We start from the raw sequence: 12,497 nt of genomic DNA, 5'->3' as shown, positions 1-12,497 counted from the left end.
AACAGATCTCTCAACCTCCCTCTACCCTTTCTACTACTTCCTCTGGCAACACCACCTGTCTCTCATGAAGCCCACAAAATTAAGTGTCACACTCAATGTGATCATCTCTGTGTACCCAATTCTTGGAAGACTTCAACTGCAGAATGCTTAAAATATTTCTAATCGGTTCAAATAGCCAGAAAACTGATGCTGGCTTTATGTGCATTGTTATTACTATTACTCTGGCTAGCACTGAGCAATGAAATCTCACCTCGCTGGGGTATGCGTTTAGAATATTGCTACTAAAAATCACTTCCCTTACAAATAACTCCCCTTTCTATACGCCCATCTACCAGCTGCTCCTCTTCCTGTGGCTGTAACAAACAAAAGCACACAGGGTTGCTAGCAGGGCACTCACAATTTATTCTCACGCTGCCAATCCAGATGCTATCATCCTTCACCCAACTGACTGACGTCAGCTCCCACTCTGCTGGCCTTATCTTTAGAGAAGCTACTGCAGCATCTACTAAATCACTTCATTTTTGCTCTTAAGACTTCTTTGCTGAGGTATATAAGCAAGACTTTCAGCAGTGGTTACACAGCCCATACATGGGTCATAATCTACCTACTGATCAATGCTGGCTTAATGTTGCCTTCCCTCAACTTGCATTTGGGTCAAAAGTATTCTGAGCCACAGAGAGCATTTTAAGTTGGTAATATGAGGTTTAAATTCCTATTAATAATGGACTTCTGGTCCATTACTAAGTTTGTGTGTCTGTTAATACACATAATGTAGCATGTCAACTTTAAATTAATTTCAGGTTTTTCAAGCAGCCATAGTAAGCTTTCTTCCCATTTGCACCAGCTTCCAGTTCTCCAAGTTCTGCTTCACCCTAGCAGGCTGAACATCATGTTTTTCTACACTGGCCCCATTCTTTAAATCTTTACACATTTTGCCTTATAATCACATTTCTCTACATATAATCCTCAATTTCTGCTGTGGATATGGCCTTACTATATACATTTTACTTGTCATTTTGTGCCATTTCTCTCCCCATTAAGATGGAAGCTGGAAACTTTACGAAGTCTTTTCAGATGTTAGAATCATTCATGCAGTGTCAAATGTTTGTTTGGTAGAAGACAGAAGTTTGTTGGATTTCTTGCGAGATAATAGCCCTGATCTCATGATTTATGTCATGGCAGCCAGGAGGGCCAACCACGTGTCCTGGGGTACATCAGGCACAGAGCTGTGATCCAGTCAAAGGATGCAATTGCCTGCTCCGCACTGCGGCAGCCTCAGCTCATGTTCTGTGCAGTTTCAGGCACTACAATATAAGAAAGACATGAGGCCATCAGAGAGCATCCAAAGGAGGGCCACAAAGGTGGTGAAGGGCCTTGAGGGGTAGCCATATGAAGAGTGGCTGAGGCCACTTGGCTTCTCCAGACTGGAGGAGACAGACCTCACTGCAGCCTACAACTTCCTCTTGAGAGGAAGAGGGGCAGGCACTGATCTCACTCACGACCAGCAACAGGACTCAAGAGAATGGCACAAAGCTGTGTCAGGGGCGGTTTAGGTTAGGTATAGGAAAAGGTTCTTCACCCAGAGGGCGCTTGAGCACTGGAACAGGCTCCCCAGGAAAGTGGTCACAGCACCAAGCCTGACAGAGTTCAAGAAGCGTTTTGGACGATGATCACAGGCACACAGAGTGATTCTTGGAGTTGTCCTAGGCAGGGCCAGGAGTTGAACTCATTGATCCTGATGGATTTCTTCTAACTCAGGATATTCTACGATTTGACAATTTACATTGTGAGTCGACACTCGGTGAAAAACTCCTGGCTTTATTTAACAGTCTTCTCTTAGCTGGAGGAAGTTTTTAAACCATTTTTGAATTGCAAATGCTCTTAAGAAGTGAAGAATCAGCAAAGAAATAAGTTATTTTGACAGTTTATTTCCTTCTTACATGTCTAGAAATCCACAAAGGTACAAAGGGGTAAAAGAATACTCTAGTTCAGCTCTCCTGCTAGTGTCAGGGTGGTTCACCAAAACAGTACCATCCTGGTGCCTGAGGGTTTCATCTTCACTGTCTATGTCCTTGGTTAACCTCTATCCCAATTGCAGCTTCCACAGATACTCAAAAGTTTAGACTGATGAGAACTAGGACAGAGTCAGCATTGTTCAAGCTGAATATCAAGATTGATATCTGACAGCTTCAAATAGGAGTTAGCACTGAGGGAACCTAATATGGCTACAAGCACTAAGGACAGTGGTGCTGTTTAGTGAAGTTCTATGAAAATGCCACATGCACTGGTATTTGGTATACATTTAGAATGCTATCACCACTACCAGATAAGAGGATCTGGATTTCTAAAAAAAATAAACTCTTGAAAAAGCATATGAAGATATAGATGCTACAATGTAGATGATTTTTCAAACCCTACTATTTTCCCTCAAGTATAATTTAAAAAAAATACTCCCAAACAACACCTGACAAATCATTAAGCGCTTCAGTGTGGTAGAGTAGCAGTTCCAACTACATGTTGTATCTGGCACACAACTGAACATTCATCTTCTTCAGATTCTCTATAGATATGAGTGGTAACCACTGGACGACAAAATACTACTCTCCCATGTCCAACACAGAAATAATGGTTCTGTGGCACACAGCTTCAAAGTACCACCACTCTTCATTGGCAAGATTTTACTGGTGTGGATATGCATATGAAACACATGTGCAATTCAAGCTGTGCAAGGACTGAGTTATGACCAGCTTTCAAATATAACTGATTTTAGGCTCAGCACTCAGCTTTCTTTTGACAATTTCTATCTTATATGCTTAGAAATCCACAAAGCTACAAGAGGAAAAAGAATACTCCTGTCCAGTGCTCAATACTTTCTGGAAGATATAAAAATTAAAAAGTGCAAATTAAAATACATACTGCCCGTTTTAGAGATAAGGTTGCCTACTGTCCCATAAAGACAGAAGCGTTCATTTGAAGTCTTCACAAGATCTTTCAGGTAGCAAATGAATTAAAAATTGAAGTAACAAAAAGCAGAATCAAAACAAGCAGTTTCTAAGAAATGGTTTTAAGTAGTTTTAAGTGACGTGGCTACCAAAACGGAAGTTTTGCTGAGTATCTGCATTGTTCACTTCTACAATTCATCAATAACTGTAAAGCTTCTGAAACAGAGCTAAACTACTTACATAATTTAGAATTAGTAGTTTAGAATCAGCACTTTCTACAAGAAAGGTCACTTGAAATACAAACAACACACACTCATATCAAGTTAAAAAAGCTGCATGCCATGAGACATCTTTGACCTCTAGCCCCAGGAACTACAAACATTGATACTAAATTACAGAGAGCTTCAAAACCCTCCTTCTTTGGCTTACCAGTCCCATTTAGGATGGCTTCTATCTCGTAATTCCAAGCACACACCTACAAAAACACACTCATCAAGACTGCATGCAAGCAAACATATAATGGCACTGCTTAAGTCCTTGCAAAAAGAACACATTCAAGACAAGCACAGAACCAAAAGCTGTTGAGAAAAACAAGTGGCCCTCACTGCATATATCTCCAGAATTCAGGTTTGTAAGAAGTTGAGCATACTTTGCTGCATCTTCTCTCCTACACGAAAACCAAATTGTCAACATACAGTTAATCTCCAATTCAGTAACGTCTTATTAGTTAACAGCAAGAAGAAGCCTGTTACAAATTTTGGGATTAAGGAGAAAGTTTTAAAATTACTCTGAAAGTCTCCAGCCCAAGACAGCAACTATCAATTTATGAACTATAAGCTATTTATCTTATGAAGGGACTCCTATTTACTCCTTGCAGGGGGCATTTAAAAGCCTTGATCAAAAAGTACACTGAACTCAGAGGCATTTCTTGGTAAAATTAAACACTGAAAAGCCTGCACCTGGCAAAAAAAGATTGGCAAGTTTCTGCATTTAAAATATCTTTAATAATAAAACCTTCTAGATAACCAAGAGAAGAGTTTTCAGAAGAAATCTTTATTTACCCTTTCAAGGGAGGATTAAAATGCATTTTGAGAACAGGAATCTTAACAATTTTACTCCCGAGTAATACTTTAAAATGTAAGAAGCATCATCTATTTAGAATTCCTAGACTACTTCCAGATTCACACTACTGAGAGAAAGCAATAGCACAGCACAAGTGAAAGTGGAGGAGAGGAAACCACACTGAGTGTTCCTTAACTGGCACCTTAAAAAAATTGCAAAACACAAAAGCATGCAACCAAAACCAACAGGTTCCTTAGATACACAGAACAACTGAGGACTTCAAAAGAAAGAAATACTCAAGAAGTAACTCATAGGGTAGAACTTCACATGACATGGACAATTACGGACAGGGCTTAGTAGTGGTCTTGGCAGGGCTGAGTTAAGAGTTGAACTTCATGCTAATGCATGTGAGGAATGCAGAATTGGACCTTGCTTGTCACCTGCAATATTCCAGTTAGTTCTACGCAACAGTACTTTGTGTTACATAGCAGTACTATGTATTCTATTACTAGAGACAAAATGACACGTTTAATATTAACCTGTTGAAGGTACACCATAAAGTGTTATTCTGTCGCTGTTATGAACAGGAATGCTCTTAATGTGTCTTACTCCCTGCACTCCACTTCCAACCATACTTTCTGTAAACAAGATTTAAATATGTAAGTACACCATCACTATGAAGTTCTATTTTAAGACAACCAAAGTATTTTTTAATCATACAGACAACAGCATTATAGTGCATATTAATTATTTAGAATGTATGCGCAATTACAGTAGCTCAAGCTCGAGTGGAAGACATTAGTCCTAAGAAAAGAAGCAAGGACAGGTAAAGGCAATCTTTTCTTTAAGCTTGACTTACACAGCTGCACTAATGCCATTCCTGCCAGATGCCTACTTAACACACAAATCTAGGCATGATGTATGTGGGGATTATAAACATAATCTTACAGCTCAAAGAAAATCACAGCAGCACTCACAGACCTTTCGTTGCTATCCATTTTGTGCACTGAAGACCACATCAACCACACACGAGCACCGGAGCAAAAATCCCCCAGGACATATCTCCAGACACACGTATGTGTTTATACATACACGACAGGCAAATGCAGACAGTGCTACCGAGGGACCCCTGATTAGCCCTTCTCCACCCCTCCAACAGCACAACAGACACCCCCCACCACAGCACGGCACAGCACATGCACCCCCGAGCCCCTGTGGCCAAGAAGGCCAACAGAATCATAGGATGCATTAGGGAGAGCAGTGCCAGAGGCTGAGGGATGTGATCCTGCCCCTCTACTCAGCCCTGGTGAAGTTACATCTGAAGTGCCGTGTCCAGTTCAAGCCTCCTGACTACAAAACAGCAATGGAGCTCCTGAAGAGGGTCCAGCACAGGGCAACGAGGATGACTGGGGGACTGGAACATCTCTTACGAGGAAAGCCTGAGGGAGTCGGGCCTTTTCAGCCTCGAGAAGAGATGACTGAGAGGGATCTCAACAATGTGCATAAATATTCAAAGGGAGGGTGTCAAGAGGATGGAGCCAGCTTCTCCTCAGTTGTTCCAAGCAGTAAGACCAGAGACAACAGGCAGAATCTGATGCACAGGAAGTTCACCTGAACATGAGGAGGAGCTTCTTTACTGTGTGGGTGACCCTGCATGGGAACAAATTGCTCAGAGAGCTTGTGGAGCCTACCTCACTGGAGATATTCAAGAACGGTCTGGGGACAACCTTGTGCCATGTGCTCCAGGATGACCCCGCTTGAGCTAGGTGGCTGGACCAGATGACCCACTACGGCCCCTTCCAACCTGACCCATTCTGTGACTCTGCGAAACACGCGTGTTCCTTCCCCATGAGTGCGCAGACCGAGGCAGCGACCGGCAGCACCGACCCTTCCCGGTCCGAGGGGCCGGGCTATCCGCGCCGGGGCCCCCTGCGCGCCCACGGCCCCGCCACCCGCCCGGGCCGAGGGAGCCGCGCCGCGGGAAGGGGCCCGAGGAACGGGCGGCGGAGGGGTGGCCGGGACTGACCTGTATTTCTTGAAGAGCTGGTCGGACTCGCGGAAGCCGTTGTTCAGCAGCATGTTGATGCCGGCCAGCGCCAGCTCCGAATCCTCGATGGGCAGCGGCGCGTCCCCGTCCTCCCGCTGCTCCGAGCCGGCCATGACGATGAGGAGGCTGCGGGACCCAGCCGACTACTCCCCTACCTTCCTTCCCACCTACGTACGTATGTATGTACGTACGTACCTGCCTACCCACCCACCCCTTCCCGGACAGCCTGGTGCTGCCTCGGCGTGCCTGCTGGAGGAGCCGGGAGCGCCCGGTGCCCGCGGAGCCACGAACTCAGTGCTGCCGCAGCCGCTCCGCGCCTGCAAACGCTCCGAAAGCGGCGGCGCTGCCCCGCGCCCCAGCGCGCAGGCGCCGCCACGAGGCCGCGCAGGCGCGGGGCCGCCGCCGGGTGAGGGAACGCTCCTGCTGTGGCGGGGCTGCGCTGATGACCCTGACCGCGGAGCCTTCGGCGGCCTTTCGCGGAATCACCGACTGTCTTGGTTTGGAAGGGATCCACGACGGTATTCAAGTCAACGCCTGCCCCTGCACAGACACCCCAGAACTCTCACTGTGCGCCTGAGGGCGTTGTCCAAAGACTTTTTGGACTCTGGCAGGCTTGATGCTATGGGCACTTCCCTGGAGAGCCTGTTCCAGTACTCAAAACACCCTCTGGGTGAAGAACCTTTTTACAAAATCATAGAATGAACTAGGCTGGAAAAGACCTTTGAGATCATCAAGTTCAACCTATGACCTAACACCTCCTCATCAACTAAACCACGGTGCTGAGTGCGAGGTCCAGGCTCTTTTTTTTAAAAAAATCACGTCCAGGGATGGTGACTCTACCACCTCCCTGGCCAAAGGATTCCAGTGCCCAATCACTCTTTCAGTGAAGAATTTCTTATTACAATATCCAACCTAAACCTTTCCTGACAGCTTCATTCCCTCGTGTCCTGTCACTGGTTACCACAGAGAAGAGATCAGCGTCTGCTCCTCTGCTTCCCTTCACGGGGATGTCGAAGACTGCAATGAGGCCATCCCTCATTCTCCTCTAGGCTGAACCAGCAAAGAGACTTCAGCCGCTCCTCATATGGCTTCTGCTTCATCATCTTTGTGCCCTCCTTTGGACACTCTCTAATGCCTTTCTTATATTGTGGTGTCCAAAACTACACACAGAGCTCGAGATGAGGCTGCCCCAGTGCCGAGCAGAGCAGGACAATCTCCTCCCTTGCCCGACTGTCCGTGCTGTTCCTGATACCCCCAGGATATGCTTGGCCCTCTTGGCTGCCAGGGCACTGCTGGCTCTGCCTGTGGCTGCCATACCCCCAGCTCTGGGGATGGCACAGCGAGCACCAGCAGGAGAGAGGCAGGCCCTGATGCCTGGCTTTGGGGTGTCCATGTGGGGGGCTGCTCCTGTCTCCATGTGCTGCCCTTCCCTGTCCATCCTCACACTGAACCTTGCAGTGCTGGCAGGCATCGCAAAGGCAAAGGTGGCTGCCACCCACCTTCCTGCTCTCCGGTGGGCTCTCCACAATCCTGTGGCTTCTTGCAAAATCCACTGAAGTTTTTAATGGGTGGGTTGTAGCAGCTGGGGCTGCAGCCAGCCCTAGATTGTGAAGAAGAGAAGTACCAAGTCCTCCTCTGATAATGCAGCTTTCCATATACAGAGAATTGATTTATTTTTTTCCTTTTTTTTTTAAATTAGTGGTTTTACTCAGTGACTGCAGTCACTGGAACAGAAAGTAAAAGTTCCTCTTTCATACAGTGGTGACTTTGTGACCTCCCCAGAGCAAGTCTGGGAAACAAGGGTTTCTAGGAATTTGCTCTGTATCTCTTGACACATACCTTCATGATTAGCAATGTGAACTTACCTGTGATGCTGACGGCAACAATCAGTATTTGCAAGTTTGGTTCAGATACAAGCTAGTCTGGCAGGCATTTCAAAGAGCTGGATGGGTGAGAAAGTACACTTTAGTAAATGTATCCATTCCAACCCAAAACGGCCAAGTACCTGGACACTGCAAATACACCCATGTTGTTTTCATCCTTCTTTGCAAGAAGAGGCTTTCTTTGCTGTGCTTAAATTTAGGTGAATACAAAGGCTAATGCCAACAACCTGGTCTTACTTCCTGACAGCTAGAAGAGTGCTACAGCTGCTCTTTAGAAAAATTTAAGGTTCGGATTTCCCCCACTTCCCCTTGGTAGCATACTAAAGAACGGGACCAAACACTGCTTTTAGTAGCAACCTCTTTTCTCTGTCAAGCAAAACATCTGTCTTCCTGTGAATCAAGTTGCCATATTTCTGTACCTGCCTTGTGGGAATTGCTACCACCCCCTCGGGAAATGCTCGGTACCAGTAACTTCTTGAAACCACAGTTCTTGAAAGGTGTGGATTGCCTAACGCCAGGAGGCTTCTGCAATCTGTCAGGTGTGAATCGCATCCTTTTGCTGATTGCCAGCCCCTCTGTTTTACTGAGGGGGCTGGACACTCAGGGAATATTTAAAGAGGACACATCTTCTGTTACAATGCACGTCTCCAAAACAGCATGATCTACACAGCCTAGAAATCCTAAAGGGCTTCTAGAAACTCAGCACAGCATGACTAGGGAACAGCATGTTCTCTACTGTGTTTACAGGTTGTTTGTGAAATTTGGACTCCAGAAATGCAACCAGCCTCACTGAAAGGAAATTGCAGGTTGCATTTGCACTGCCCTTTATTCTCTGTTTCAGGCTCTCTTTCAAGATGCTGCATTCCAAATGAAAACAATTACTCCTGTAATATTATCTGCCTGGCAGGATTCTGTGGACAGGGGTTCATGGTGGAGCAGTTTATTATATCCTTTCCCTTTATCAGATGTAATCAGTCAAGAGGCAATAAATGTTCTTGTGGATTCCCTGAAAACTTGTCATAGGCTAACTCCTACCTCCAAGTACTATTTCTGAGGAGCAGCAAAGAACCAAGTCCTTTGCACAACACCTACTCCATTTCTCCAATGCTACACTCCTATTTCCTTGCCCCTGTGTTTGAATAATGGTGTAGCAGGGCTGTGTGCTTCCTGCAGGTTTGGGTGTCATGCAAAAGAAGACAGAATTCTTCTGAGATCTTCTTTCTAGAACCCAGTTGCTCCAGACCTCACTGAGGGCTGGCACTGATAATTTGTCTTCTGTAACAAATGCTTTTATAAGTACCCAGTAGCTAGCTATTAATTTTCAAGCTCAAGATGTGAATAGCTGAATCAACTCTGCAGAAACACAGTTATAAACGTACAGGGAAAAAAAATGACAGAATGAAACTGCACTTCAGGTGTTCCAGTAGACAAGTAACATGTTGAACACACCTTCCTTAATGAAGTTGACACGTGCAGTTTGACTTCATCAACTGAGCAGCAGCAGTTTTATAGTGCACATGTTGCTGTAATCTGCACTGCAACCTCATTTTCCTGCAGAATTGGATTGGAAGTCAGCAGAGCTGTAGGTCTCCCTGCCCTGTAACAGCAGATGAGGTCTTGTGATGGGTTACAATTAGTTTGACTCACATGGAGGATGTGGTACCGCTGATTCATCCTGCTAAAAACGGCCACGAGAGCGAGGAAACCACAGTGAACAGGACTACATGGATGACTTGTATGTGCCAATCAAAGCTTACATTGACTTTGAAGTCTAACAACACTCTAAGCATCTTTCTTGAGGTTTTTGTGTTTGTTTGGTGTTTTTAATTCCTGGTAGCATGCTATCATCAGCAAAATAGGCAGTCATAAGCCAACAATTTCAGCAGAGGGGTCAGTCGGTGGTTAGCTTTCCCCTCACCTCACAGCTCCCTGCAGGGCAGTGTTGAGAAACCTGTGCTACTGTGGTCTGTTACCTCTCATGAAAAAAGGTTGAGGCAACTGATTTGTAATTACTTATGGGCAATGATGTTACTGGTGAGTAAGAATTGTACTTTTGATAAATTAACTGGCCTGAAGTTTCCAAGACCTTTACTCTAGCTTCCCGGAAGCTGTTAGATAAGTGAAAGGTAAAGTGGCTGCAGTATTCACATCCTGTACAGGATGCAGAATTATGGTGGTGTTACTGCCCCTTTGCATGATACTGCTGTTGTAGTTCAAGATAACCTGTACTTTTGAATACTCAACTGCTTTTCCCTTTGACAAGCTTTCCAAGTTTCTGCCCTGTCTTTGTGCTTCTGACAGGGAGAAGTCCTGCTAGTCATCACACACTGGTTCCTGAGTAAAAAATACTGACGTTTTTCCTCCACAGTCTAACTGGAATTTAGCCGTGCTCATAAACAACAGAGAATAGCAGAAGTTGAAGTAGCAGAAAATAAACTATTACAGAAAAGCATATTGATTTATCTAAAGCATCAGAGAGAAAAGAGTTAAACCAAGGACAGGCCTATATTTGTATTTTCTTTAATATCGTTTTCATAGTCTGTAAATTAGGTCCCACTTGTCTCAGGGCTCTTCTCCACTGTGTCTGGATGCAGCAACCTAACCCCTTGCTTCTGTTTCAGAGTGCCCTAAATCTGATTTTGCTGGGTTTCTCATTACCTATATTGTTCCCAAAATCTACCTCTGTCCTGAAACACCTCAATAGACCTGGTACAATTTACAGTTTTTAAGATGGCAATTAAATTTCAGCAGCTGATTTAGAATACTTGATAATCATAATTTAAGTTAGAATCACTGTTCTTTTCAGTAGAGAGAAAAAAAATCCTTCAGGATGGAATTAACTTTTTACCTCTGTTTTGCAGAAAATATGACTGTGTATGAATGTAACTTGTTGGAAATAATTATTAAAATCATAAAGATTTTGAATCTCAGGCACAAACCTGCAGAATAGGCTTCTGTAATTTTGAACTCCTTTTTGAGGATTTGCTATTCTAGTTCAATATCAGATACAGTCCCATTGTTGGCTATGAAGGGGTGTTGCAATCCAAACATCTTTTCCAAACCATCAGAGGGGGCTTATCAGTGACTGCCAGTAATGGCTAGTGAATATATAAATGGGGGGATTTTCCCTTTTTGAATATGGGAAGAAAAAAAAAAGTTCACCAGTACAGTACATTTCTAAGGAAATGTACTTTTAAAGCAGCTGAAGTTATTTATTCTTGTGCTTTGTGCCTCTCACTGTACCTCTGATCTTGAACAATAAAGATGCCTGTCTACTTTGTCCTGTGACTTAAATATTTATGAGTGGTGAGCTCTAGTCGGTTATCATAATGAATTTTCCATACAGCACAGCAACTAAGCAATACTACAAAGCCAAGCTAATCTTCAGAGCTGGCTCTTGACATTTCCCGATTAACATGCATTGTCCTTTTGAGGGCTAAACCCTGCCTGAGGACACACACATGAAACGATTTGTCTGTTCTGTCAATAGACAAGGAATGCACATACATGCCCTGGTAAAACAGAAGAGACTCAATGAGTCCCTTCATCCAAAGTATTCCAAGGGTACTGAAAATTAGTCCTTTGACTCTTAATTAAAGAGAGTTACAGTAATAACAATGGGAAGAATAAGGACTATTTCTTTGCAGTGGACCTTACTTCAGAATCAACTACTCCTTCCTCTTACAAGTTTTCTGTTTTCTCTGCCTTTTTTTTTTTTTTTCTTTTTTTTCTCAGGATGCCTTTTGTCTATGATGAGCTATCAGATAGAAGGTGACTGATCTTTTAGTCCTGGTCTCTTGAGCACTGATCTGTGGCTGCTCTCATTTAGTCTGTAACACAAACCGTGCTGTGTCACTTCTGCACAGAGAAATAACAGAGATGTCTGGTCAGAGCAGGTAAAGTTCTTGGAAATTCAAAAAGGAGAGTGAAAGGTGAGACAGAGCAAGTAAGGGCAATTTTTTTTTCTCATATTTGGTCATATTGGATAATGTTTATTTTTATCCACACACTGTTGCTCTGGACCCAATGTATAATCAGTCACATAATGGGCCAAATTGAAGTGCAGTCACACAGAGTTATTTTTACTGAAGCATATAAAGGTGTGTAATTTTTGCTATATAAAGAATACTAAATAACAGAGCTTTTCAGTGTTGGAATATTTTCTCCAAAATGTGCTAGTGGCCAAACATATGCACACAGTTCCAGAGAAAACAAAGAAGTACACAAGTATTAAATACTAACAGCTGCTCTGTTCAGGCAGCAGCCACATGCTGTCCTGTTTTATAAAAATTAATTGGAAAGACTTCCACTCAAAATAATCATGCCACTTGAACTTTTAAGAGCCAATTCAAAATGTTTTACTTTCAGAGGGATGACTTCCTACAGAGTCCAGATCTGCATTTGGTTGTAAAAATACCTGCACTGTATTGCCACACAGCAGGAAATTTAAAGCTCACAGGAATCACCAGAAATCCACCAGTTCTAGCCCAGTCTTTTCTGGAGAGTCAGAACAAATTCATCTAAATGGTAAAAGAAAAAATGTTTCTCTGAATGTCCTTTAAA

This window comes from Cinclus cinclus, chromosome 1 (assembly GCF_963662255.1).
Source record: "Cinclus cinclus chromosome 1, bCinCin1.1, whole genome shotgun sequence".
Classification (NCBI taxonomy): domain Eukaryota; kingdom Metazoa; phylum Chordata; class Aves; order Passeriformes; family Cinclidae; genus Cinclus; species Cinclus cinclus.
This window is presented reverse-complemented; position numbering follows the sequence as displayed.